General features: G+C 42.0%; 1 protein-coding gene and 1 long non-coding RNA gene across 7 annotated transcripts in view; one reads left to right on the top strand and one right to left on the bottom strand.

Annotated features, from left to right (window-relative positions):
• The window catches only part of LOC112252695 (CCR4-NOT transcription complex subunit 4), a 39,406-nt gene extending 26,923 nt beyond the window's left edge, over positions 1–12,483 (bottom strand). For 4 of the 6 annotated variants that reach the window (XM_042323366.1, XM_042323368.1, XM_024424163.2 and 1 more), the window contains exons 1-2: positions 12,300–12,483; positions 2,600–2,685 (exon numbers count right to left, since the gene is read on the bottom strand). The gene's annotated coding sequence lies outside the window, so the exon portion shown is untranslated. The remainder of the gene's footprint in view (positions 1–2,599; positions 2,686–12,299) is intronic. The other 2 variants (XM_042323367.1, XM_042323369.1) reach the window with 2 other exon arrangements.
• A 4,965-nt stretch (positions 12,484–17,448) lies between these two features.
• Positions 17,449–21,512, top strand: LOC121846717. Its single transcript, XR_006083666.1, has 6 exons — positions 17,449–17,604; positions 18,394–18,442; positions 18,530–18,597; positions 18,832–18,891; positions 18,993–19,025; positions 19,230–21,512. It is a non-coding gene; the product is annotated as an uncharacterized LOC121846717 (long non-coding RNA).
• The last annotated feature ends 5,975 nt before the right edge of the window (positions 21,513–27,487 follow it).

Below are 27,487 nucleotides of genomic sequence, written 5' to 3'. Positions count from 1 at the left end.
AACAATCGGAAAGGGGATTCATCAGAGAAAATGACTTTACCCCAGTCCAAACCCTGTACCTTGCTTGCTTGTAACTTGCTTGCTTACCTCACTTGCTGGACATTCTTGCTCGCCCTGAAGCCTTCTTCACAACAATTGAACCGCTCTCCTTGAAGTTCTTGATGATCCGATAAATGGTTGATTTAGGTGCAATCTTACTGGCAGCAATATCCTTTCCTGTGAAGCCCTTTTTGTGCAAAGCAATGATGACGGCACGTGTTTCCTTGCAGATAACCATGGTTGACAGAGGAAGAACAATGATTCCAAGCACCGCCCTCCTTTTGAAGCTTCCAGTCTGTTATTCAAACTCAATTAGCATGACAGAATGATCTCCAGCCTTGTCCTCGTCAACACTCACACCTGTGTTAACGAGAGAATCCCTAACATGATTTCAGCTGGTCTATTTGTAGTAAGGCTGAAATGCAATGGAAATGTTTTTTGGGGATTCAGTTGATTTGCATGGCAAAGAGGGACTTTGCAATTAATCTGATCACTCTACATAACATTCTGGAGTATATGCAAACTGAGGCAGCAGACTGTTAAAATTAATATTTGTGTCATTCTCAAATTTTTTGGACATGACTGTACAGGCATACTTGTAGAGTACAGGAAGTTGCAGAAAACAGATTTCTCAGTCTTGGATTTCCAGCATCAATAGCAGCAGTGAGTAGCCTACCCCAACACTGCAAGGCAAACATCCAGTTCAACCATTCAGGAAATGTTCCATGCTCCAGTTAGTTGGAACAAATTAACTCCCACCTATTGGGGCACACTCAGCAAGCAACCTACACCCCAATATCAATGCTGTTTGCAACATTGTGAAATTTGTGGAGTGGTCTATGTTCCTATTGATTTCTTATCCCACTCTATACAATAACTGATCAAAGACCCTTCTCAATAAGCTATATGTAAAGTTAATTATTGAATTGTTCATACTTATCAATATAAAGTCATAATGGTGGAGCAAAACACAGTCAACAGTGTAACTTAATGGAACAACTCCTTGAAAAGAAGTGAGGAATGGACTCTGTCAAAGATATGGTCACATACTGTACAAAGTTCACACAAAAAAGGCCTTAGACAATAACAATAACAACAGCAATGATTCAATACCAAGTCATTTACAATCACAACATGCTGCTATGTAACAGACATGAGAATGTCTTTCAGGAATGTCTTTCAGGCTCTGAGTCAATAGTTGACATAACAATTCCTTAAGATTTAAGGCATACTCGTACATTCATCACTAACTTATTATAAAAATGACACCAGGCATCCCATTTCCCATAATTCACATCAGCTCATTATGAAATAAACTTTGTCTCCAACAATGCTGAACAAATCCTTACCTTCCCCAGCATGTGAGAAATTAGAAACTGAGGAATGACAGACATTTTGCCCAGAAAAGTGAGTGAACTTTGACCCAGCCATGCTTTTTGTTGACACAGCTTGCCTGACTTTGCCATAGAACTCTCTGGCCTTGATCTTTGATGGATTCACCCAGTCTCACTGAGTTTGCGCAATTGGGAATTAACATTTTCATATAAGAACAAGACCAGAAAACTATACTGTATGTAGAAATATAGATCCATCGTTATCAATGCAAAGAGTTGTACAATTCAACTAAGGGAGAACTTTTCATACCATAAAATTCAATATATGATGACATGGACAGATGAGTAATGAAATTTAAAAAACAGGAAAAAAGGGTAATGTAATCAAAGTTGAATATGTCTTACATACAGTATAGTTTAGTTCAGGGGTCACCAACCTTTTCTGAGTCAAGTCAAAAAGCAAGCCAAGATCTGCCGCTCAGATTCTTTATAAACATGACTTAAAAAATGTAACATTAACCTAAAAAAAAAGCTATGTAAGATTGAGCTTTGTGCAGTAGGCCAAATACATGATCCAGCATATTGGTTATATGCCTGGCCTGCCAATATTGTTCTTCTTGGACAATATTATATTTCAAAACTCGAGCTTTGATTACAAAATAGAACAGTTGGTGTAGCACTTTCAAGGCACAACTGAGCATAAATTAAACTTTATATAACTAGACAAGTCAGTTAAGAACAAATTCTTAGTTACAATGACGGCCTACTCGAAACTCGAGTAGCACCGCATCTGACTCATGCACAAATTCATGTAGTTCCTATGACCAGAGAAAGTGAAATATTCCTCAATATTATAAAATAGACACGACGAACTGCTAATAATAATACAAATGCAAGGATGTCAATACACTTGCCTACTCATTCATTGCAGCTGCAGCGCGAGTGGAAGTAGTAGAGAAGCACATTTTATGTTTTGTAACAGTGCTGAATATTTTTTCATAAAAACAGCAGCTCTTTGCGGTATAATTTGACTCTCTCTCTCTGTGGCCATGGTTTTAAAAGTTATTAAATGTTACGTAGGCTAGTATTAAACGTTGATGTGGGCGGGGGTCATTGAAGGTCTGTAAGTACGGGGATTTTAACCACAGCTCTCCCTGTCCGCCTGGTAGACGGATTTGGTATTTTCTCACAAATTAAATGGTTCAAAATGGGAACACTTTGCTTACCTGGTGCACAGGGCATCTCAAACAAGTGCACATACGGCCAATAGTGCAGCACGAAAACAATAACAAGTTTGCAGATCCAACACCACCTGAAAGAGTCAATTAAATTAACTTTATTTGACAAATTGAAAATGCATTTTCTTCTCTCTTTTACTTAAATGCCCTCCAGTTCACATTTGGGAGTGGGTGAGAGGTTGTGTGGTGGCTCTAGGAGTTTTTATGCAAAGCGTCTGCTAAATGCATACATTTTATGTATGGGTGGTCCCGGGAATCGAACCCACTAGAGGAAGGAGGAAGGCCCTAAAAATTGTCCAACACTCCAGCCATCATAGTAATAGACTGTTTTCTCTGCTACCGCATGGCAAGCGGTACCGGAGCGCCAAGTCTAGGTCCAAGAGGCTTCTAAACAGCTTCTACCCCCAAGCCATAAGAGTCCTGAACACCTAATCAAATGGCTCCTCAGAATATTTGCATTGCCCCCCTACACTGCTGCTACTCTTTGTTATTATCTATGCATAGTCACTTTACCTACCTACACAACTTGTAGACTTGTTTACGTGCTGCTGTGCGGTTTGTTGATAACCTTATTTTGCTACCTGCCAACTTTACGGCTTTTATTTGTTAATTACCGTTTTATATTTGTATTTTTTCCCTCACGCTACTTTTTTCATTAAACTTTTTCACCCCGGAAGCTTTATCTGGACGTGGTTCGTCAGGACCTCCACCAGCCGAAGATAAGTAGTAATATTAACATGATGCCTTCTAATTGCAGTCGCTATACTCATAATATACAGGAGAACGATCGCCTTAAGGCGAGGATAGCCGTGCTACAAGCCCAGCTTCAGACGCAAGCGTTAGGCAAGGGTAATGTAAGTGTAGGAAAGGATGAAACAGTGTCTGTGCCACCAATAAGTACAGATAGAAGTATAAATCCCCTCGCACAGTCCCCGCAGCCAGACAACTTTCTCATCGCTTCTGGAGGGAAATGCTGTAGGAATGCTCAACCGGTGTCACTCATTCAGCCGACAGAAACTTTGGACCGGTTCTCCCCACTAAGCAACTGGTCGGAGTCAGAGGCCGAGCCTTCTCTGTTCTCTCCTCCTCCCGTTACGGGGTCTGAGCTGCGGAAGACTTCCACCATTAGCTCTGACAAATTGAAAAACTTAGTCATTGGTGACTCCATTGCCCTCAGTATTAGACTTTAAACAAATCATCCAGCGATCATACACTGTTTACCAGGGGGCAGGGCTACCGACGTTAAGGCTAATCTGAAGATGGTGCTGGCTAAAGCTAAAACTGGCGAGTGTAGAGAGTATAGGGATATTGTTATCCACGTCGGGCACCAATGATGTTAGGATGAAACAGTCAGAGGTCACCAAGCGCAACATAGCTTCAGTGTGAAAATCAGCAAGAAAGATGTGTCGGCATCGAGTGATTGTCTCTGGCCCCCTACCAGTTAGGGGGAGTGATGAGCTCTACAGCAGAGTCTCACAACTCAATCGCTGGTTGAAAACTGTTTTCTGCCTCTCCCAAAAGATAGAATTTGTAGATAATTGGCCCTCTTTCTGGGACTAACCCATAAACAGGACCAAGCCTGGCCTGCTGAGGAGTGACGGACTCCATCCTAGCTGGATGGGTGCTCTCATCTTATCTACGAACATAGACAGGGCTCTAACTCCCCTAGCTCCACAATGAAATAGGGTGCAGGCCAGGCAGCAGGCTGTTAGCCAGCCTGCAAGCTTTGTGGAGTCTGCCACTAGCACAGTCAGTGTGGTCAGCTCAGCTATCCCCATTGAGACAGTGTCTGTGCCTCGATCTAGGTTCGGCAAAATGAAACATGGCGGTGTTCACTTTAGCAATCTCACTAGAATAAAGACCTCCTCCATTCCTGCCATTATTGGAAGAGATTGTGATATCTCACATCTCAAAATAGGGCTACGATGTTAGATCACTCACTTCCAAGGCAGTTGTAGTCAATGAACTAATCACTGATCATAATCTTGACAAGGCTCTAACTCCCCTAGCTCCACAATGAGATAGGGTGCAGGCCAGGCAGCAGGCTGTTAGCCTCCCTGCCAGGTTAGTGGAGTCTGCCAGTAGCACAGTCAGTGTAGTCAGCTCAGCTATCCCCTTTGAGGCCGTGTCAAATTTTTGGTGACTTTAATATTCACATGGAAAAGTTCACAGACCCACTCCAAAAAGCTTTCGAAGCCATCATCGTCTCCGTGGGTTTTATTCAACATGTCTCCAGACCTACTCACTGCCACAGTCATACTCTGGACCTAGTTTTGTCCAGTGGAATAAATGTTGTGGATCTTAATGTTTTTCCTCATAATCCTGGACTATCAGATCACCATATTATTACGTTTGCAATTGCAACAAATAATCTGCTCAGACCAAGGATTATCAAAAGCCATGCAATAAATTCTCGGACAACCCAAAGATTTGTAGATGCCCTTCCAGACTCCCTCCACCTACCCAAGGACACCAGGGGACAAAAATCAGTTAACCACCTAACTGAGGAACTCAATTCAACCTTGCGTAATACCCTAGATGCAGCCGCACCCCTAAAAACAAAAAACATTTGTCATAAGAAACTAGCTCCCTGGTATACAGAAAATCCCAGAGCTCTGAAGCAAGCTTCCAGAAAATTGGAACGGAAATGGTGTTACACCAAACTGGAAGTCTTCCGACAAGCTTGGAAAGACACTACCATGATTGCTGCTCAATCATCCTATTTTTCCAATTTAAAATTGAGGAACATAAGAACAATCCAAAATGTATTTTTGATACTGTCGCAAAGCTAACTAAAAAGCAGCATTCCCCAAGAGAGGATGGCTTTCACTTCAGTGATAAATGCATGAACTTCTTTGACGAAAAGATCATGATCATCAGAAAGCAAATTATGGACTCCTCTTTCAATCTGCGTATTTCTCCAAAGCTCAGTTGTCCTGAGTCTGCACAACACTGCCAGGGCATAGGATCAAGGGAGACACTCAAGTTTTTTAATACTCTCTCTCTTGACACATTGATGAAAATAGTCATGGCCCCTAAACCTTCAAGCTGCATACTGGACCCTATTCCAACTAACCTACTGAAGGAGCTGCTTCCTGTGCCTGTCCTATGTTGACCATAATAAACATCTCCCTATCCACTGGATGTGTACCAAACTCACTAGAAGTGGCAGTAATAAAGCCTCAATTGAAAAAGCCAACCTTGAGACAGAAAATATAAAAACTATCTGCTATATCGAATCTCCCATTCCTCTCAAAACCTTTTGAAAAAGGCAGCAACTCACTGCCTCTCTGAAGACAAACAATGTATAAGAAACGCTTCAGTCTGGTTTTAGACCACACTGAGACTACACTTGTGAAGGTGGTAAATTACCTTTTAATGGCATCAGACCGAGGCTCTGCATCTGTTCTCGTGCCCCTAGACCTTAGTGCTGCTTTTGGTACCATCAATCATCACATTCTTTTGGAGAGATTGAAAGCCCAAATTGGTCTATATGGACATGTTCTGGCCTGGTTTAGATCTTAACTGTCGGAAAGATGTCAATTTGTCTCTGTAGATGGTTTGTCCTCTGACAAATCAACTGTAAATTTCAGTGTTCCTCAAGGCTCCGTTTTAGGACCACTATTATTTTCACTATATATATTTACCTCTTGGTGATGTCATTCGGAAACATAATGTTAACTTTCACTGCTATGCAGACGACACACAGCTGTCCATTTCGATGAAACATGGTGAAGCCCCAAAATTACCCTCCCTGGAATCCTGTGTTTCAGACATAATGAAGTAGATGGTGGCAAATATTCTACTTTAAAACTCGGACAAAACAGAGATGCTAGTTCTAGGTCTCAAGAAACTAAGAGATCTTCTGTTGAATCTGACAATTAATCTTGATGGTTGTACAGTCATCTCAAATAAAACTGTTAAGGACCTCTGTGTTACTTTGGACCCTGATCTCTCTTTTGACGAAAATATCAAGACTGTTTCAAGGACAGCTTTTTTCCATCTATGTAACATTGCAAAAATCAGAAACTTTCTGTCCAAAAATGATGCAGAAAAATTACTCCATGCTTTTGTCACTTCTAGGTTAGACTACTGCAATGCTCTACTTTCCGGCTGCCTGGATAAAGCACTAAATAAACTTCAGTTCAGCATTCTGCTAGAATCTTGACTAGAACCAAAAAATGTGATCATATTACTCCAGTGCTAGCCTCGCTACATTGGCTTCCTGTTAAGGCTAGGGCTGATTTCAAGGTTTGACTGCTAACCTACAAAGCATTACATAGGCTTGCTCCTACCTATCTTTCCAATTTGGTCCTGCCATAAATACCTACATGTACGCTACGGTCACAAGACGCAGGCCTCCTTCCTGTCCCTAGAATTTCTAAGCAAACAGCTGGAGGCAGGGCTTTCTCCTATAGAGCTCCATTTTTATGGAATGGTCTGCCTATCCATGTGAGAGATGCAGACTCGAACCGAGTCTGCATCTCTCACATGGATAGGCAGACCATTCCATAAAATGGAGCTCTATAGGAGAAAGCCCTGCCTCCAGGGCTTTCTCCACCCGGCACAGCCAGAAGAGGACTGGCCACCCATCATAGCCTGGTTCCTCTCTGGGTTTCTTCCTTTTGAGGGAGTTTTCCTAGCCACCGTGCTTCTACACCTGCATTGCTTGCTGTTTGGGGTTTAAGGCTGGGTTTCTGTACAGCACTTTGTGACATCAGCTGATGTAAGAAGGGCTTTATGAATAAATTTGATTGATAAATTTGATGTACATATTACCTCAATTACCTCGACTAATCGGTGCCCCTGAACATTGATTCTGTACCCCTACACCCTGTACATAGCCTCGCTATTGTTATTTTACTGCTGCTCTTTAATTATTTGGTACTTTTATTTGTTTACATTTTTTTGTTATTTTCTTAAAACTGCATTGTTGGTTATGGGCTTGTAAGTAAGCATTTCACTGTAAGGTCTACACCTGTTGTATTCGGCGCATGTGACAAATAAAATTGGATTTGATTAAATGGGTTTCCATGGTTGAACAGCTACTCTGGGGGAGTGGAAATGTGTTATCTGGAATGATGAATCATGCTTTACCATCTGGCAGTCCGACAGACAAATCTGGGTTTGGCGGATGCATAGTGGCAACTGTAACGTTTGGTGGAGGAGGAATAATGGTCTTGGGCTGTTTTTCATGATTCGGGCTCCTAGCTCCAGTGAAGGGAAATCTTAATGCTACAGCATACAATGACATTCTAGACAATGCTGTGCCTCAAACTTTGTGGCAACAGTTTGGGGAAGACCCTTTCCTGTTTCAGCATTAAAATCGGTGTGGAAGAACTTGACTGGCCTACACAGAGCCCTGACCTCAACCCCATCGAATACCTTTGGGATGAATTGAAACGCCAACTGCGAGCCAGGCCTAATCGGCAAACAACAGTGCCGGACCTCACTAGTGCTCTTGTGGCTGAATGGAAGCAAGTCCCTGCAGCAATGTTCCAACATCTAGTGAAGAGCCTTTCCAGAATAGTGGAGGCTGTTATTGCAGCAAAGGGGGGACCAACTTCATATTATTGCCCATGATTTTGGAATGAGATGTTCAACAAGCATCTGTCCATATACTTTTGGTCATGTGAGATTTCTCTTTAAGGGTTGTATCCAGGCACACGCTTTGCGTCATTCCTAAAAACAGTCCTTAGCCGTGATAAATTTAAGTAATAAGGCCAGAGGGGGTGTGGTATATAGCCAATATAGCACGGCTAAGGGCTGTTCCTAGCCACAACGCAATGCGGAGTGCCTGGATACAGCCCTTAGCCATGGTATATTGGCCATGTACCACAAACCCCTGAGGTGCCTTATTGCTATTATAAACTGGTTACCAATGTAATTTGAGCAGTAAAAATAAAATGTGTTGTCATACTCGTAGTATACGGTCTGATATACAGTACCATGGCTGTCATCCAATCAGCATTCTGGGCTCGAACCAGCCAGTATATAATGGCCATTATAAACTATTGTAAACTGGGTGGTTCGAGCCCTGAATGCTTATTGTGGCAATATACCACGACTAAGGGCTGTATTCAGGCACTCCGCATTGCATTGTGCAAAGAACAGCCCTTAGCCATGGTATATTGGGCATATACCACACCCCCTCATGCCTTATTGCTTAAATATACCACACCTCCTCTGGCCTTATTGCTTAATTAAGTGTGTGTAACATAGTGGACCCTAGATGGTCTTGTCAGGGGGTGCGAGCATCTAGACTGGTCTCATCGACTAGACGTAACATAGTAAATGTAAATCCAGGGACTCTCAAATTAGTATGATATATTACTTTTGGTATGATTACATAAGATAGAAGGTTACTAAGTCATAAATGAAAGGAGAGTGGATGGGTGGATGTATAACACAAATGTCTAGCAATCCAAACATTTTGTGTTCAAATCTGGACAACTTAAGCATTTTAGCAACTTTGCAACTACTTACTACTTTTTTAGCTACTTTGCAACTATACTGAACACAAATATAAACACAGGTAATGTGTTGTGTTGTTCCCATGTTTCATGAGCTTAAATAAAAGATCCCAGAAATGTTCCATACGTTACAAAACCTTAATTCTCTCAAATTTTGTGCACAAATTTGATTACATCCCCGTTAGTGAGTATTTCTCTTTTGCCAAGACAATAAAAGGCCACTCTAAAATGTGCAGTTTGTCAGACAACACAATGCCACAGATGTCTGAAGTTTTGAAGGCACGTGCAATTGGCATGCTGATTGCAGGAAAGTCCACCAGAGCTGTTGCCAGAGAATTGAATGTTAATTTCTCTACCATAAACCAACATCGTTTTAGAGAATTTGGCAGTACTTCTAACCTGTCTCACAATCGCAGACCACGTGCCAGCCTGACCGAAGTTCGGCGTTGTAATGACTTCAGTGGGCCAATGCTCACCTTCAATGGCCACTGGCATGCAGGAAAAGTGTGAATCCCGGTTTCAACTGTACGGGGCAGATGGCAGACCACGTGTATGGCGTCATGTGGTGAGTGGTTTGCTGATGTCAACGTTGTGACCAGAGTGCCCCATGGTGGTAGTGGGGTTATGGCATGAGCAGGTATAAACCACGGACAACAAACACAATTGTATTTTATTGATGGCAATTTGAATGCACGGAGATATCGTGAAGAGATCCTGAGGCCCATTGTCGTGCCATTCATCACCTCATGTTTCAGCATGATAATGCATGGCTCCATGTCGCAAGGATCTGTACACAATTCCTGGAAGTTGAATGTCCCAGTACTTCCAAGGCCTGCATTGTGTGACGGCCCTGAATTTTTCTGAACCGTCTCAGTGCTTCTCCTTCCAATAGGGCGCTTCCCCTTTATTCCCAATTAAATAGTGCTTCTCCTTCCAATAGGGCGCTTTCCCTTTAATTCCCAATTAAATAGCAAGCATCAGCTGCGCAAAATTGGGGTTGTGATGGAGGCGTGAATGAGGATGTGATCAACCCTCAGTTCCGTTTGTTTTGTAGCTTTAATAGAGTTTTACCCAAGACCGGATCCACTCTTTGCGTCCGTGGACTACACCTCTCTGTTCTTCGTGGCCTTCCTCCGCTGGAGATCTGTTGGCGGATTGGATTGTCTGACTGACCACAACCTTTTTGTATACGCATTTGTTTTGATGTATACTGTGATGCTTTATGTAGTTAGTTATAGTTGAGGACTTATTAAGATTTGATACGCTTGATGGTTGTGTGGTAAAATAATTATTTTGATATGATTTGATACTGGCTTTACGCTACACTTGTTTAAACGGATAAACATTGCGTGACTAAGGTCACTTGAGTTCCCTGAACTTCTTTACCGGGCTGGACTCTTTTAGGCCCGAGATACAGGACATTTCTGGAGGAACCAGTGCTCATTATTTGTTGTGTGTGTGTGATCATTTATGTTGGTAATACAACCCACGCAAAATAATAGTAGTTGTTGATGTTCTTTCCAATGTTTTAAGGGTTTATGAAGTATTTCCATCCTGTCTTTTACATAAGTCCTTTGTGTTGGTGTAGACTTGACGAACCAGATGGGACTCATCCCCTCCCAAACCAAAAGGAGAAACCAATGTTTTATCTGGTAGGCACAACCTACCTGGCACCCCTATAAATAATAACTTTAAGTCAAAACCGTTACAATACTCACCAGACATGTCACCCATTGAGCGTGTACTACAGTGTGTTTCAGTTCCTACCAATATCCAGCAACTTCACACCTCATTGAAGCCGTGTGGGACAACAATCAACAGCCTGAAACTCTATGCGAAGGAGATGTTGCGCTACATGAGGCAAATGGTGGTCACACCAGATACTAACTACATTTTTTAAAAAGGTATCTTAGACCAACAGATTCATATCTCTATTCCCAGTCATGTGAAATCCATTGATTAAGGCCTTATTTATTTAAATTGACTGATTTCCTTATTTGAAATTGTTGCATGTTTATATTTTGGTTCAGTGTACTTAGTGTGTTAGCTAACCCTATCCCTAATCTTAACCCTTTTAGCTAACCCTAACCTTCACCCTCACCCTTTTAGCTAACTCTTAACCTTAACCCCTAGCGCTAGCACGATCCACCTAGCTAGCGTTAATTCTTCACATATCATGTGTTTAGCAAATTCGTAACATATCATACGAATTGTAATATATCATACAAATTAACACCATACGAAACGTAACATATCACACTAAATGGAGTGTCTTGGATTTACGTACATAATATGAAATGCCCTGAGACCACATTGGAGCATCAGGAGTCAGATGGAAACATAATGCTATTTATTTACGGGAGCAGAAGGTCAGCTGGATCCATGGATTACTTACAAGATGTTGACGAACACTCGCATACAAACACAGAATTTAAAAAGAACAAACAAAATGGCCAAGTCACTGAAGCTACAACTGGCTTCTAAGGCAGAGCGCCTATATCTTTGAGAGAGTATCACTAATTCCTCACACAGCTGAGTTTTAGAGAGAGCCCTGGGACATGTCACTCCAGTCTAAGCTCACATGAAATGAGCCACCTGAACAGGGGTGTATTCATTAGTCAGATTCCGTTGCAAAACATGTCTGTTGCAAAACGTTTTGCAACACACCCTATGTAAAAAGCCCAACCCCTACCACTGAACTTTAACAGGTAGGCTATTTCTCCAATTACATTATCTTATTCTATAATCCGTACTCTCAATACATTATACATTTCACCATGTCAAGACATATCACAAACATTTAACAAATAAAAAATATTAGGAAAACACCCTCAGCTATGAGAATAGAGCATTTGAATTACTGAGAACAGTGCTGGATAGATACATGTATGTGACATGACCGGAGCGCACTCTCCTCATCAGTCCACAAACAATCTGTGGTGGAGAGTAAGCCGACACAGGATGGCTATACAATAATGTATCTTTTGATATTATCTGCGTTGTTAAACTTTCTTCTCACGTGTGATATGTATTAGACAAACGTGGGACATGTCTAGCAGTAGGCATATACTTGGAAAAGGAAAGCAACATGAACAAACATAGGAAACATTAGCACTGTGTTTGGAGCCAAGTGAGGGAAATGTGCATTCCACAGTCTATATTATATATGTCATTAATTTCCTTGATAAATAACTTGTGTTAACACATCGGCCTACCTGTTCTGTGCAGTTCAGGGGTAGCCATTCAAGAATCAGGAGTTGATGGCAGAGTAAATCCAGAGATAATCAACCAAATAAGATCAACACCATTCTTGTAGACTAAGTGCATAGTTAGGATAAAAGCCCTGTTGGGAAATGTGATGAGTGATACAGCTCACATCACTCAGCTGAATTTGATAGAAGTAACAGGATGTGCAGGCATGAACAAGGAAATGCCTTCAGGTACAAGTGAAGTCATTTTCTGGTGAATATGTTATTATACACATTAGCATTGGCAGGAAATGACAAATAAGAACGTTTCTATTATCAGATTTGTGCTCGGGCTTGTAATTATCAGTCACTAGAGGGCAGCAGTAGCTAAACTTCTTTGCCCTAGTCTCTTGAGTATCCTGTACCCACTATTCTATTTTGGTATCGGTAAATTAGGCCTACAGTAAATTGCAATTGCTTACATTTTCTTTCAACTATTTGAAGGGTTTTGTATATTTATATTTTTATTTGGACCATTTGGAGAGTAGCCAACCAATGCCATTCTGATTGTATATAGTCCAATTGCTAAACTATATAGACTGCATACAAATACATCCATTAACTAAACTTAAATTAAAATGTTGATTACTGGACGTATATTCAACTGCAGTCTAGCACTACTACTCCTATTCAGAGAATATGCCATTACTCATCAAAACCAGGTTGGAATGTGTTGGGAAATCCCTCAGCCATAACCCTAAAGGATCTGTGTATATTCTCAACCTCATTCAAAGGCTCAGACTGATCCATCAACAAGTTGCACAGGCTCAATGTTCCGTCAAACCTTTGGGACACTGAGCAAATTTGAGGTCTTGTGAGCGTAAACTTGAACTTGTGCGACTTCCAGCACGCGTTTACAGTGAACGCTGAGGCTGTACCCTGACGCTGTAGCCAAAAGGCTACTGTGGCTATTTGAGCATAATGTTTATGTTTTATCTGTCGGCCCCGTTGCCTAGTCAACGCCATTTTACCTGCTGTTGTTGTGCTAGCTGATTAGCTGTTGTCTCACCTACTGTTTTAGCTAGCTTTCCCAATTCAACACCTGTGATTACTGTATGCCTCGCTGTATGTCTCTCTCAAATGTCAATATGCCTTGTATACTGTTGCTCAGGTTAGTTATCATTGTTTTAGTTCACAATGGAGCCCCTAGTTCTACTCTTCATACCCCTGATACCTCCTTTGTCCCACCTCCCACACATGCGGTGACCTCACCCATTACAACCAGCATGTCCAGAGATACAACCTCTCTCATCATCACCCAGTGCCTGGGCTTACCTCCGCTGTACCCGCACCCCACCATACCCCTGTCTGCGCATTATGCCCTGAATATATTCTACCATGCCCAGAAACCTGCTCCTCTTATTCTCTGTCCCCAACGCTCTAGGCGACCAGTTTTGATAGCCTTTAGCCGCACCCTCATACTACTCCTTCTCTGTTCCGCGGGTGATGTGGAGGTAAACCCAGGCCCTGCATGTCCCCAGGCACCCTCATTTGTTGACTTTTGTGATCGTAAAAGCCTTGGTTTCATGCATGTCAACATCAGAAGCCTCCTCCCTAAGTTTGTTTTACTCACTGCTCTAGCACACTCTGCTAACCCTGATGTCCTTGCTGTGTCTGAATCCTGGCTCAGGAAGGCCACCAAAAATTCAGAGATTTCCATACCCAACTATAACATCTTCCGTCAAGATAGATCTGCCAAAGGGGGAGGAGTTGCAGTCTACTGCAGAGATAGCCTGCAAAGTAATGTCATACTTTCCAGGTCCATACCCAAACAGTTCGAACTACTAATTTTGAAAATTACTCTCTCCAGAAATAAGTCTCTCACTGTTGCCGCCTGCTACCGACCCCCTCAGCTCCCAGCTGTGCCCTGGACACCATTTGTGAATTGATCGCCCCCATCTAGCCTCAGAGTTTGTTCTGTTAGGTGACCTAAACTGGGATATGCTTAACACCCCGCCAGTCCTACAATCTAAGCTAGATGCCCTCAATCTCACACAAATCATCAAGGAACCCACCAGGTACAACCCTAACTCTGTAAACAAGAGCACCCTCATAGACGTCATCCTGACCAACTGGCCCTCCAAATACACCTCCGCTGTCTTCAACCAGGATCTCAGCGATCACTGCCTCATTGCCTGTATCCGCTACGGAGCCGCAGTCAAACGACCACCCCTCATCACGGTCAAACGCTCCCTAAAACACTTCTGTGAGCAGGCCTTTCTAATCGACCTGGCCCGGGTATCCTGGAAGGACATTGACCTCATCCCGTCAGTTGAGGATGCCTGGTCATTCTTTAAAAGTAACTTCCTCACCATTTTAGATAAGCATGCTCCATTCAAAAATGCAGAACTAAGAACCGATACAGTCCTTGGTTCACCCCAGACCTGACTGCCCTCGACCAGCACAAAAACATCCTGTGGCGGACTGCAATAGCATCGAATAGTCCCCGTGATATGCAACTGTTCAGGGAAGTCCGGAACCAATACACGCAGTCAGTCAGGAAAGCTAAGGCCAGCTTCTTCAGGCAGAAGTTTGCATCCTGTAGCTCCAACTCCAAAAAGTTCTGGGACACTGTGAAGTCCATGGAGAACAAGAGCACCTCCTCCCAGCTGCCCACTGCACTGAGGCTAGGTAACACGGTCACCACCGATAAATCCATGATTATCGAAAACTTCAATAAGCATTTCTCAACGGCTGGCTATGCCTTCCGCCTGGCTACTCCAACCTCGGCCAACAGCTCCTCCCCCGGCAGCTCCTCGCCCAAGCCTCTCCAAGTTCTCCTTTACCCAAATCCAGATAGCAGATGTTCTGAAAGAGCTGCAAAACCTGGACCCGTACAAATCAGCTGGGCTTGACAATCTTGACCCCTATTTCTGAAACTATCCGCCGCCATTGTCGCAACCCCTATTACCAGCCTGTTCAACCTCTCTTTCATATCGTCTGAGATCCCCAAGGATTGAAAGCTGCCGCAGTCATCCCCCTCTTCAAAGGGGAGACACCCTGGACCCAAACTGTTACAGACCTATATCCATCCTGCCCTGCCTATCTAAGGTCTTCGAAAGCCAAGTCAACAAACAGGTCACTGACCATCTCGAATCCCACCGTACCTTCTCCGCTGTGCAATCTGGCTTCCGAGCCGGTCACGGGTGCACCTCAGCCACACTCAAGGTACTAAACGATATCATAACCGCCATCGATAAAAGACAGTACTGTGCAGCCGTCTTCATTGACCTTGCCAAGGCTTTTGACTCTGTCAATCACCATATTCTCATCGGCAGACTCAGTAGCCTCGGTTTTTCGGATGACTGCCTTGCCTGGTTCACCAATTACTTTGCAGACAGAGTTCAGTGTGTCAAATCGGAGGGCATGCTGTCCGGTCCTCTGGCAGTCTCTATGGGGTGCCACAGGGTTCAATTCTCGGGCCGACTCTTTTCTCTGTGTATATCAATGATGTTGCTCTTGCTGCGGGCGATTCCCTGATCCACCTCTACGCAGACGACACCATTCTATATACTTTCGGCCCGTCATTGGACACTGTGCTATCTAACCTCCAAACAAGCTTCAATGCCATACAACACTCCTTCCGTGGCCTCCAACTGCTCTTAAACGCTAGTAAAACCAAATGCATGCTTTTCAACCGATCGCTGCCTGCACCCGCATGCCCGACTAGCATCACCACCCTGGATGGTTCCGACCTTGAATATGTGGACATCTATAAGTACCTAGGTGTCTGGCTAGACTGCAAACTCTCCTTCCAGACTCATATCAAACATCTCCAATCAAAAATCAAATCAAGAGTCGGCTTTCTATTCCGCAACAAAGCCTCCTTCACTCACGCCGCCAAGCTTACCCTAGTAAAACTGACTATCCTACCAATCCTCGACTTCGGCGATGTCATCTACAAAATGGCTTCCAACACTCTACTCAGCAAACTGGATGCAGTATATCACAGTGCCATCCGTTTTGTCACTAAAGCACCTTATACCACCCACCACTGCGACTTGTATGCTCTAGTCGGCTGGCCCTCGCTACATATTCGTCGCCAGACCCACTGGCTCCAGGTCATCTACAAGTCCATGCTAGGTAAAGCTCCGCCTTATCTCAGTTCACTGGTCACGATGGCAACACCCATCCGTAGCACGCGCTCCAGCAGGTGTATCTCACTGATCATCCCTAAAGCCAACACCTCATTTGGCCGCCTTTCGTTCCAGTACTCTGCTGCCTGTGACTGGAACGAATTGCAAAAATCGCTGAAGTTGGAGACTTTTATCTCCCTCACCAACTTCAAACATCAGCTATCTGAGCAGCTAACCGATCGCTGCAGCTGTACATAGTCTATTGGTAAATAGCCCACCCATTTTCACCTACCTCATCCCCATACTGTTTTTATTTATTTACTTTTCTGCTCTTTTGCACACCAATATCTCTACCTGTACATGACCATTTGATCATTTATCACTCCAGTGTTAATCTGCAAAATTGTAACTATTCGTCTACCTCCTCATGCCTTTTGCACACATTGTATATAGACTCCCCCTTTGTTTTCTACTGTGTTATTGACTTGTTAATTGTTTATTCCATGTGTAACTCTGTGTTGTCTGCTCACACTGCTATGCTTTATCTTGGCCAGGTCGCAGTTGTAAATGAGAACATGTTCTCAACTAGCCTACCTGGTTAAATAAAGGTGAAATAAAAAATAAAAAATAAAAATGTTGGCCTACCAACAAAACCATTGGAGCAAATCCAATAGCATTTTCACATGGAAATCGCTTTTTACGTTATGAAGGGCTCGATATTCATTGTTTTTTTTTTACTTGGTCTGTAACACCATGGGCCAAATAGGTGACTATAAATTACATTGTGTTGTGTTCCATGATGCAAGAAGCCACTTAAAACTTAACAAAATAAAAAAGATTATTATCATACAGAGAATTAGACAATGGATTATGTGCATATTCAAGCCTGTCTCAAAATACAACAATTAAGACAAACTGTTTAAAAAAAAAAAACCTGTCTGGCTTTCCAAAGACCGCTTGAAATGCAGCCTACACGTTTATATACGAACATCAACAAATGTGCACAAGCAGTTCGGGGCCCGGGCTCAATGTGTGGCGGAGTCCAACGCGTTTAACCAGAACCCTTCCCGTCTCCTTCAAGGTCAGCCAAGTTAAGGTAAACATCGAAGGTGTCAACGAAAGTGAATCTTCATCGAACCTAACCTACATGGATAAAAAATATAAACCATGGAAGTGAGACTGTCATTATGCATAATGTACGTCGTAATCATGTTATACCAGTACGGTGGTATATATCTTTTTTTATATGACCAACTATCGCACCGATGTTAGCATAGCTTTCATTAGCACCCATTTGCACGTGAGCTAGCTAATTGCTCACAATGAGGGAATCTTTACTTGGACAAATTTGCCTACTTGAGCAGTAAGCCTAGGTTTACATGTAAATTACAGTTATGTAATCGATTTTTTTAATTGTTGATTTTCTGTATTTCTTCAATGTATGCCTTGTTGTGTTTGACTGGCTCTAAATGTGTATTGTTGAAGCCATTACTTTAGTTACACATAGCAAGTCTACACAGTATATACAATAATGAAATCACCTGGTCCCAACATACATGGTAAGTCAAGAAAAGTAATTGTAACTTGTCCACACAGCAAACTGAAGTAAAATAAGAACAACTTCAAAACACATTCACGAAGAAAGCATACACATTGCTTTGAAACAGTGTCCAAGGAAAGATTTTTGGCATGTGAGTGCATTGATGTGAGAAATGGTGTGTTTGCAGTCGAAAAGAAATGTTCTGGTCCAGCAAAACCCATACATGTTGTGAAAAATACTTGGGCTAATTCAGTTCCAACTGTGTTAAACTGTTATGCATGCTGGAGTATAAAAAGCTGTTGAATTGTACTTTTTCTTTACTTTAACAAACACTGTGTTCACAGAAACAGTGGGGGTCTTCTTCATCCAGAAATATGTTCCTGGGGGGTATTATCACTATTTACTATTATCATAACAAACTTAACAACCTACTCTTTACTTACAGTACGCTCTGTACATTGCAATGGAAGCAAAGTGTGATTTCATTCACTGAGGTATGTATAAATTATGACATTCTCATCACTAGTGGATATAATGTTATTTGGGATTTCCATCCGATTGTGTGATTTTCTTTTTCAAAGGAAAACATACAGCAAATTAGGCGACAGTGGTGCATAGTTCTAGTTCTCCTGCAGAACATTCCCATGCCGTAAGTCTTGAACATTATCAAAACTTTTCATTTGCATCCTTAAAATCACTTGTTTCATTGTAGCCAGACTGACCTGAATGTATTTTCATATTGAATGTATATGTCATTCACTCACTAAGGTCTGAAGAAGAGAGGTTGAAAGATGGAAAAAGACAGCAAAAAACAAAACACACTACAGGAAGGAGGAACCAATGTTTAAAGACTTAACCCCCCCACCTCTTCAATATATTTCAGGATGATGTAGAAGACACCCCCCACAAGATGTCACATCCGCATCCAGCTCTGCAGGATCAGGTACTGTATAGGCTATTAGCTAAAATAAGCTGCATTCTTGTACACACATCCCTAGAGGTTCCCTTACATTACTTAATGACCACAATCTGTTTTCTTTCTAGACGATACTGAAAACAAACTGCATGGTGAACTGGGTATGTATTCTACTGTGTATAATACTGAAGGCTTGATCCATGGCAAGACATAATATTTGTGATGACTTGTTGAGCAGTTATAGATATTGAAAACACCTTTAATAGTGGCTTTTGTTTGCATCGTTGTATTGTGAATGTGGGGAGTAATTTGACTTGATCACCCAATGAGACACTACTAATATTTATTCTTCCTTTTTCTTCAAGGGAGCAGATGTTCTTCTAAGGGACACCCTAGAGGCAGCAAGGTGGTTGAACTCCAAATATTTAAATGCACTGTTTCCCTCCCTAGAAAATGGCCTTCTTTGCCTCTTTTGAGGAGCAGGAGTGAATGGTTGGCTGTGTTTTGCTACCACCAGAAACTTTGAAGATTACCCATCATTTAGTTTTTCTAAGGACCCAGAAAACGAAGGCGGCGGGAGAACCTATTCAATTAAGTAAATATGTTTTGAAAAATTATCATTATAGATAACTATAGGAACTCAGTGTTCAGGCTAACAAATGAGCTTCTAATGTAATGTTTGCTAGCTAACTTAGTAAATTAAATATCACCAGCTAGCTAACTTCATATAGATATTTGGCTATCAATCTCGATGTATCGTTGTAACTCGAAAATGCATGTGTAGTTAGCTAACAGCCATGGAAGAGGGTGGATTAGCTAGCAGTTCCAGCTGTCAAAGAAGGGAGAGCTATGAAACTCTGTCTGCAGATTAATATGTCCCAATGAATGTCGCAAGAGAATAAGGGTACGGCCTTGTGTAACGTATAACTTTAAACCGTCCCCTCGTCCATACCCGGGCGTGAACCAGGGACCCTCTGCACACAACAGTCACCAACGTAGCATCTTTACCCATCACTCCACAAAAGCCGTGGCCCTTGCAGAGCAAGGGGAACCACTACTTCAAGGTCTCAGAGCAAGTGACGTCACCGATTGAAACGCTATTAGGCGCGCACCACCGCTAACTAGCTAGCCGTTTCACATCCGTTACACTTGTATACCATGGGTTCGACACAGTGTATACAAAACATTGAGGACACCTGCTCTTTCCATGACAGACTGACCTGGTGAATCCAGGTGAAAGCTATGATCCCTTTTTGATGTCACTTGTTAAATCTACTTCAATCAGTGTAGATAAAGGGGAGGAAACAGGTTAAAGAAGGATTTGGTCATAGGTGCCAGGCGCACCAGTTTGTGTCAAGCACTGCAATGCTGCTGGGTTTTTCACGCTCAACAGTTTCCCGTGTTAATCAATAATCGTCCACCACCCTAGGAACATCCAGCCAACTTGTCACAGCTGTGGGAAGCATCGGCTGTGGGTGCAACTCAATATTAGGAAGGTGTTTATGTTTAGTATACTCAGTGTATGTGTACTTATGTTAGCAGATTGTGTAAGCAAAAAATACAGTAACACACCATGTGTAAACCTATTATGACTGGAGCAGACCAGCCCTGTTGGCTTCGTGTGCAGGTTTCGGTTCCAGCCCAGCACTAACAACCCGTATTCAATTTATCAAACCTAATTAGTTGATCATTTAAGTGTGCTATTGCTGGGCTGGAATATAAATCTGCTCACTCAGTGGAGCAAGGTTGGCCACCGTTGGTATGCACTTTTTTTTTCTTCACCTGAAATGATGCTTTAGTAATAATAGCCAACTTGTTACTAAGATTTCTAACCATTACATATGACTTAGCTTACTTGTACACTTTGAAATGACAAATAGGGTTGATTCTTTGAAGTGAAGGGTTTAAACTTGTTTTAATTTGTTAACTTAACTATTATTCAAGATGAACTAGTGTCAATGTTGATTAATCACAGATCACAATTGTGCAATAAAGATAGGAAGGGAATCTGTCTCTAATTTGTCTCCGTTTCTGTGTTGTGTTCTCAAATGAACACTACCTTTTTTTCAGTTGCAAACTTTCCAATTAGTTTTATTTGATTTTCACTTGTTTTTTCAGGTTATCAGTCATGTGATGCCATTTTGCAGCTGATAATGGCATGCAATGCCAATGCAGCCATAGGCCTACAGCAGTGGTTCCCACTTCAGATCTTGAGTATGCCCAACAGCACACCTTTTGCTTCTCGCCCCGGACAAACATTCAACTCATTGAGGGCCTGATGATTAGATGAATCAGGTGTGCTTGTTTGGGCTACAATAAAAACGTGTACTGTTGGCGGTATTTGAGGACCAGAGTTGGGAACCACTGGCCTACAGTATGATGGCATTTGCCTTATGGGCATTTGCAATGCACCTCTTGACATTCATTATACATCTGAAGCAGAGAATGGCTTAATTTACACATTGTTTACATGTTGTCATGCTATATCAAGGTAAGATTAAATAAAGACAATCAAGAGCCCTGATGGTATAGGTGACCTGAAGAAGTGATATTCTAAAATCAAACAGCAACATTGTGTGAAAACCTTGTGAAGACTTACAGAAAATGTTTGACCTCTGTCATTGCCAACAAAGGGTATATAACAAAGTATTGAGAAACTTTTATTGACCAATTACTTATTTTCCACCATAATTTACAAATAAATTCATTAAAAATCCTACAATGTGATTTTCTGAATTTTTTTTCTTCTCATTTTGTCTGTCATAGTTGAAGTGTACCTATGATAAATTACAGGCCTCATCTTTTTAAGTGGGAGAACTTGCACAATTGGTGGCTGACTAAATACTTTTTTGCCCCACTGTATAGGGCTGTGGCAGTCATGAGATTTTGTCAGACGGTTATCGTTATGGAAAAGACTGCCAGTCTCATGGTAATTGTCTATTAATTAACAGAAACATGTTTAGCATATCCAGGCCTTCACCCATGAAAGCTATCACAATAAATCCATTATTTATTTTTGGTTGGTCCAAAGAAACATTATATGAAGAAAATGTATTTCAGAAGCATAGAATATCAGTTGGCCTACTGTATGTTATCTGGCTATGCACCATGCCATAGGCTGTAAGCTTGTTAATTTATCAGACAATATATCAGGGGTGTAAAGTACTGTAGTCGTTTTCTGGGGTATCTGTACTTTACATATTTTTAAAAACTTTTTCTTCTCTACATTCCTAAATATGTACTTTTTTTTAATCCATACATTTTCCCTGACACCCAAAAGTACTCAAAACAGTTCGAATGCTTAGCAGGACAGGAAAATGGTCCACTTAACACACTTATCAAGAGAACATCCCTGGTCATCCCTACTAGTGTTGGAGAGTGCCCCTGGCTATCTGTAGATTTTTTTAAAAAAGTGTGTAATTTGGTTTGCTTAGTATAAGCAATTTGAAATGATTTAAACTTTTGCAGTTAACTTTTACTTGATACTTTTAGTGTTTTACTGGGTGACTCACTTTTACTTGAGTAATTTTCTATTAAGGTATCATTACTTTTACTCATATGACAACTGGGTACTTTTTCCATCACTGCAAGATATACTTATAATTCCTGTGCCATTATTTTACATTATGTGATTTTATAGTAAGAGGAATATAAGTTAGCTAAATAAAATATAAAGGATTTTTTCCCCATTCCGGAGCAAGTGAAGTGGCTATGTTGAGCGTAAAAGTTAATATTTGAAACAAATCTAGCGTATAGGACCTATTTGGTAACTTTAGTTTTGAATGATACTAACCTCAGAATGTCTTAGAATCAAAAAACGTATATGGGCTGCATGATGATACTAATAGGCTATTTGAAAAAGTCGCAAAAACGCTTGTGCCCTGTTCCTTGCCCCAGGCTGCACAGCTGTTCTCTCATCAAGTGATCATAGTCCATCAGACTATTCTCAATTTAAAAAAATCTTTACTAATATGTAAAATTAGTTTTAAATTTAGAATGGCCCATTATCAAGTGGGCAGGGGGGAAAGTATGTCAGCAGTATGCACTCCAATAGCAAATAGAGGCCGCTTTCCCACCAGTTCGTTGTTCAATGATGCTGGGTAGGCTTCTTCGGTTTTATAGCAGAGCATGTGCATAATATGAGAAGCTGAGAAATAAACAAGAGATATAGTAGCAGCTGGGATCCTCTTCTTTTTAGTTGCAACCATCAAAACTCGGCTTTCACACGGGATTGCATATAGAATGTCTGGCTTATAAAAACACTTATTTCACTCCACGCATCAACTACCGTTTGTGGCGCATGCTCTCGCTGCACAACCGGTGATATTCCACCCAAACTCTGTACGCCATGGGCTCGCCAACCGTGTTCCCGCAGCTTTCCAAGTGCTTAATTTGGTAAACCAAGTAAAAATCTGTTCGTGAACATCGATAGTAACCTTTTCAGAAGGAAAATGTTGACAGACCCTATCTCTGCATGTTCGAGAAAGGAGGAGATGGAAACGTGCGGTGGGGAGATATTCTGTATAGCTAAAGATAATGTGTCAGCCTATTATTTATGAAAATATAAAAAATTCCCTAATTACAAAATCAAATAAAGTTCACTATAATTGTAGGCTAACTCTATAAGACAACCTACACAATCAATGAACCAAAAGCATCGCCTAAGCTTATATGTTCTCTCCCAGATTCATGGATATAAAGTTTGGAGCATGGTATTAGGTATGCAGTCCATCCGGTATAAATAATAATGCAGTCCAAACTCAAAGGCGATTATTATCATTTGTTTAATTTCGGAGTACAGGCTAAACTAATTTAGCACCAAAGATGTCTTAAATCAGTTTTTATTTATGTTTTTCTGCCATGCATAATATGTGGTAGGCTATGTATTGTAAATTGGCACAATCATGATCTGAATTTCGCATAGATTTTTTTCAGGCTTGGCAAGAGAAGTAGGTGAACCCATTTGAATTACCTGGATTTCTGCATAAATTGGTCATAAAATTTGATCTGATCTTCATCTAAACCAGAACAATAGACACACATGGTGTGCTTAAACTAATAACACACAAATTGTTGTATTATTTTGGTCTATATTGAATACATCATTTAAACATTCCAAGTGTAGGTTAGAAAAAGTATGTGAACCCCTAGGCTAATGACTTCTCCAAAAGCTAATTGGAGTCAGGAGTCAGCTAACCTGGAGTTAAATCAATGAGACGAGATTGGAGATGTTGGTTAGAGCTGCCTTGCCTTATAAAAAACACTCACAAAATTTGAGTTTGCTATTCACAAGACGCATTGCCCTGAACAGATCTCAGAAGACCTAAGTTTAAGAATTGTTGACTTGCATAAAGCTGGAAAGGGTTACAAAAGTATCTCTAAAAGCCTTGATGTTCATCAGTCCACGGTAAGGCAAATTGTCTATAAATGGAGAAAGTTCAGCACTGTTGCTACTCTCTCTATGGGTGGCTGTCCTGCGAAGATGACTGCAAGAGCAAAGCCACTGCTGTCCAAAAAAACATTGCTGTACGTCTGAAGTTTGCAAATGTGCACCTGGATGCCCTTGAGGTCATGCATCTCAATCGGGTTGCGGTCAGGACTCTGAGTGAGCCACTCCAGAAGGCATATTCTGTTGAAGCCATTCTGTTGTTGATTTACTTCTGTGTTTTGGGTTGTTGTCCTGTTGCATCACCCAACTTCTGTTGACCTTCAATTGGCGGTCAGATAGCCTAACATTCTTATGCAAAATGTCTTGATAAACTTGGGAATTCATTTTTACATCGACGATCGCAAGCTGTCCAGGCCCTGAGGTAGCAAAGCAGCCCCAAACCATGATGCTCCCTCTACCATACTTTACAATTGGGATGAGGTTTTGCTGTTGGTGTCCTGAAAATCGAGTGCTGAGTATCAGGCCATTAGCGACCTGATGGTCATTAGTGAGTTGGGTACTACCAACTTGTGTCCAGAGTGCATAAGAGGAGATTACTCAGTGGTCACGTGGAATTTTACTGCGACCATGACTCATGACTGCCGGTGTGGCGGTAATGCGGTCACCGCAACAGCCCTATTCAGTAATCATCTCACTTGTTAGCTGGCGGTAAACTATGTGGCCATTGAGGACAGCAGTGTTGATCAAATGGAAAAATATATTCTTATACCACTTATTGGTTTTTCTGAGCGCATCCCACAAAGAAGTTTATCATGTCTGCCTTATCTGCTGCACCTATTTTGCGATTACGTTTATAGTCATGCATACAGTCTGGTTTGATCTTTCTCTCTACCTTCAGGTGGTACACCTTCCCTGTGGTTCTCTCTTCTCCAGTAGCTCCAAGGCATAGCGATTGGTCTCCTCAACTACTGTATGTCTCAGTCAGAAACAGCTTGAAGCACTCTGCCTCCAGAGGGAGATGGCAAGGGTTTTTACACTGAAGACTGGGACTTATTTACAGATGTATTCAGACGCTTAGCTATCTATGAGACTCGATTTGAGCTCAGGTGCATCCTGTTTCCATTGATCATCCATGAATGGAGTCCACCTGTGGTAAATTCAATTGATTGGATATGATTTGTCTACAGTATATAAGGTCCGACAGTTGACAGTGCATGTCAGAGCAAAACTCAAGCCATGAGGTTGAAGGAATTGTCTTTAGAGCTCTGAGACAGGATTGTGTCAAGGCAATGATCTGGGAAAGGGTACCAACAGGTCCCCAAGAACACAGTGGCCTCCTCCATTCTTAAATGGAAGAAGTTTTGAACCACCAAGACTCTTCCTAGAGCTAGCCACCAGGCCAAGCTGAGCAATCGCAGGAGAAGGGCCTTGGTCAGGGAGGTGACTAAGAACCCGATGGTCACTCTGACAGAGCTCCAGAGTTCCTCTGTGGAGATGGGAGAACCTTCCAGAAGGACAACCATCTCTGCAGCACTCCACCAATCAAGCCTTTATGGTAGTTTGGCCTGACGGAAGCCTCTCCTCAGTAAAAGTCACATAACAGCCCGCTTGGAGTTTGCGAAAAGGCACCTAAATACTCTCAGACCATGGTCTGATGTAACCAAGATTAAATTCTTTGGCCTGAATGCCAAGCGTCATGTCTAGAGGAAACCTGGCACCATGGTGGTGGCAGCATCATGTTGTGGGAACGTTTTTTAGCGGCAGGGACTGTGAGCCTAGTCAGTAGACTTGTTTACGTACTGCTATGAGTTTTGTTGCTAACCTTACTTTGCTACCTGCCAACTTTACGGTTTTTACTTTTTAATTGCCATTTATATTTTTAGTTTTTCCCTCGCTCAACTTTTTTCATTTAACTTTTACACTCCGGACGCTTTATCTGGACGTGGTTCATCAGGACCTCCACCAGCCGAAGATAAGTAGTAACATTAACATGATGCCTTCTAATTGCAGTTGCTGTACTCATAATATACAGGAGAACAATCGCCTTACGTCGAGGATAGCTGTGCTGCAAGCCCAGCTTCAGATGCAATTATTAGGCAAGGGTAATGTAAGTGTAGGAAAGGATAAAACAGTATCTGTGCCACCAGTAAGTACAGATAGTAGTATAAATCCCCTAACACAGTCCCCACAGCCGGACAATTTTCTCATGGCTTCTGGAGGGAAATGCTGTAGGAATGCTCAACGGTGTCGCTCATTCAGCTGACAGAAACGTTCAACCGGTTCTCGCCACTAAGCAGCGAATCAGAGTCAGAGGCCGAGCCTTCTATGGTCTCTACTACTCCCGTTACGGGGTCTGAGATGCCGAGGCCTTCCACCATTAGCTCTGACAAATTAAAAACCCTAGTCATTGGCGACTCCATTACCCGCAGTATTAGACTTAAAACGAATCATCCAGCGATCATACACTGTTTACCAGGGGGCAGGGCTACCGACGTTAAGGCTAATCTGAAGATGGTGCTGGCTAAAGCTAAAACTGGCGAGTGTAGAGAGTCACCAAGCGCAACATAGCTTCAGCATGTAAGTCAGCTAGAAGGATGTGTCGGCATCGAGTGATTGTCTCTGGCCCCCTCCCAATTATGGGGAGTGATGAGCTCTACAGCAGGGTCTCACAACTCAATCGCTGGTTGAAAACTGTATTCTGCCCCTCCCAAAAGATAGAATTTGTATACTATTGGCCCTCTCGGACTCACCCACAAACAGGACCAAGCCTGGCCTGCTGAGGAGTGACGGACTCCATCCTAGCTGGAGGGGTGCTCTCATCTTATCTACAAACATAGACAAGGCTCTAACTCACCTAGCTCCACAATGAGATAGGGTGCAGGCCAGGCAGTAGGCTGTTAGCCAGCCTGCCAGGTTAGTGGAGTCTGCCAGTAGCACAGTCAGTGTAGTCAGCTCAGCTATCCCCTTTGAGACCGTGTCTAATTTTTGGTGACTTTAATATTCACATGGAAAAGTTCACAGACCCACTCCAAAAAGCTTTCGAAGCCATCATCGTCTCCGTGGGTTTTATTCAACATGTCTCCAGACCTACTCACTGCCACAGTCATACTCTGGACCTAGTTTTGTCCAGTGGAATAAATGTTGTGGATCTTAATGTTTTTCCTCATAATCCTGGACGATCGGACCACCATATTATTACGTTTGCAATTGCAACAAATAATCTGCTCAGACCCC

The sequence above is a fragment of the Oncorhynchus tshawytscha genome, linkage group LG06 (genome assembly GCF_018296145.1).
Source record: "Oncorhynchus tshawytscha isolate Ot180627B linkage group LG06, Otsh_v2.0, whole genome shotgun sequence".
Classification (NCBI taxonomy): Eukaryota; Metazoa; Chordata; class Actinopteri; order Salmoniformes; family Salmonidae; genus Oncorhynchus; species Oncorhynchus tshawytscha.
The sequence above is the reverse complement of the archived record's forward strand: the minus strand, read 5'-3'. Positions and strand labels throughout refer to the sequence as shown.